Genomic DNA, 2,590 nt, shown 5'->3' with positions numbered 1-2,590 from the left:
TTCTTTTAATATACTTTTCTTAAAGTAAGTGTGGAAAGGTTTGGACCATATTTTGCCCATCTACTTCTGAGTAGATGCCCTGGGCCCCTGGGTTACGCACCAGAGATGCAGCTGCACACTGTGGCTCTGCCCCTCTGGGCTCAGAGGTCTGGCAAACTTTCCTGCCCAGATCTCTGTGTTTTTTTTTTTTTTTGCCCTTCCCAGCTACAAACTGTGTCACCAGCTGAGTAATTTCGCCAATTCGGGGTGGGTATTATTAGTTTCAGCTGCTTACTCCATTTGCTTCGGGACAAGACCTGGGATGCGTCTGCCTATACCGCTGCCATCTTGAATCTCTCTTTATTCAGGGATAACATTCTTAACATTAAAATAAACTATGATACCCTACCTGGTTTAGGTCAGTGGATAGAGCGTCAGCTTGCGGACTGAAGGGTCCTGGGTTTGATTTCGGTCAAGGGCACATGCCGGGGTTTTGGGCTTGATCCCTATTAGGGGGCCAGCCGATCAATGATTCTCTCTCATCATTGATGTTTCTATCTATCTCTCGCTCTCCTTTCCTCTCTGAAATCAATAAAAAATTTTTTAAAAAAGTCAATTATGCTGATGGTTTTTTGGGGGGCAGACATGAGAATCAAACTCAGATGAATAGGACTTGAGGGTTCACAGTATTTTCCATCAAACTAAACAGCCTCTACCCCTCCCCCCAATACATATATATTTTTTCATGCAGTGTTCCACACACGCAAGAAACACGAGGACATGCAGGCATGCTAAAAACATGCCATTGGGCCCCACGCCAGGCAATCCTTGCCTTTTGCAAAGTGCTAGAGAGATTCACTGGACAATTTCAGCAAGGCCCAAACTGGCTCTCACATCTTCAGAACCAGAAATGCTAGTTTCTCACACAAACCTAAGTCCTTTTTTTCTGAGTGTTATGGGAATGGTTCCTGTGACTGGCCCTGGGAAAGACTTAGAAAGTCATCCCACCTCCTGTCTGCCCCAGTGCCAGCAGTGACTTTCCCATGATGACAAAGCAAGTCGAAGTCCACAGACTGATGACAATAACAGTGACCACCGTTAAGACTGCTCATCTTGCCGAAACTGGTTTGGCTCAGTGGATAGAGCGTTGGCCTGCGGACTGAAGGGTCCCAGGTTCGATTCCGGTCAAGGTCATGTACCTGGGTTGCGGGCACATCCCCAGTAGGAGATGTGCAGGAGGCAGCCCATCAGTGATTCTCTCTCATCATTGATGTTTCTATCTCTCTCTCCCTCTCCCTTTCTCTCTGAAATCAATAAAAATATATTTTAAAAAAAAGACTGCTTATCTTGCGCCACATTTTGCCCCAGTGGCTTCACCACATCATCTCATAAACCCTCACACCAGGCCTACAAGGGAGGCCTATCATGGGCCAATGTCCCATCCAGCGGCTACTGACCATGGCTGTCTGTCAGCCCCCTCTTTATTTTCCTGAGATAAGCAATGAACAAGAGGAAGTCCTCGCCTTCAGAGTCTGCAGTCTAGTTGGGAAGGAAGAGCATAAGCAAGCACACACACACACACACATTCATAGACAGGGACGTGGGTTTAGACACTGGTGTGAATGTGGAGAATTAGGTCATGGACAGACGACTGCCGTGTCAAATCCCAAGTCAGGGTCCAGGGCAGGGAGGAGTTGTGGGAGCGCCTGCTTTACAGAGAGTGGCTGAGGAGGGTCTCTGAGCCGGTGGCATTGAGTCCCGGAGACCTGAAACAAGCTCGGAGGGGGTCCTGCCTGAGGTGTCCTGGGATAGTGTTTCTGGCAGACAGACACACGGACGTGGATGCCCTGAGAAGGCATTGTATTTGGGGGGAGGGGGGCGCTTGGGTTGAGTGAGGGATGGGGAACGTCAAAGGTCAAGTCAAGTAGGGGCTTTGGCGCTTTCCCTAAGAGTCGTGGAAGGCTGTCTGGGGTTCTCACCACAGCAGCAACACGATCTCGCTCCAGCTACGTGTGGAGAGAATGAATGGAGGGAGGTAAAGACCAAGAGTGCTGGGGGGAGGCTCGGGGAGAAGGCTGGGTACGCAGGGGTCCTGGCACGTGGGAGAAGGATGGTGGCTGCATTAGAGAGGTAGCGTTGGCAAAAAAGGGAAGCAGCTGGATCCAGGACATAGTTCCATGGTGAAGTGGGTAGGATTGGCTGGTGCACTGGATACAGGGTAGGAGGGAGGAACCACGGGTGACTCCGGTGTCACCCATGCATTTGGCTGAATGGTACTGAGAAGGGATAGGAGGATGAGCAGGTTTGATAAAGGGTATTTTCAAAAACCCTCACCCAAAAATATGTTTTCATTAATTTTTAGGGAGAGAGAGAGAGAGAGAGAGAGAGAGAGAGAGAGAGAGAGAGAGACATCGATGAAAGATACATGCCCCGACTGGGGATCAAACCCTAGATCTGTGCCCTGACCAGGAATGGAACCTGTGACCTTTTGGTGCACGGGGCAATGTTCCAACCAACTGAGCCACCCCCGGCCAGGGCAATGGAGAGTATGTTGATGACTCCAGGTTTATAGATGAGAAAAGCAAGCTTGAATGAGGTTAAGCCAGTTTCC

Source organism: Myotis davidii, unplaced genomic scaffold (genome assembly GCF_000327345.1).
Source record: "Myotis davidii unplaced genomic scaffold, ASM32734v1 scaffold464, whole genome shotgun sequence".
Classification (NCBI taxonomy): domain Eukaryota; kingdom Metazoa; phylum Chordata; class Mammalia; order Chiroptera; family Vespertilionidae; genus Myotis; species Myotis davidii.
The sequence above is the reverse complement of the archived record's forward strand: the minus strand, read 5'-3'. Positions refer to the sequence as shown.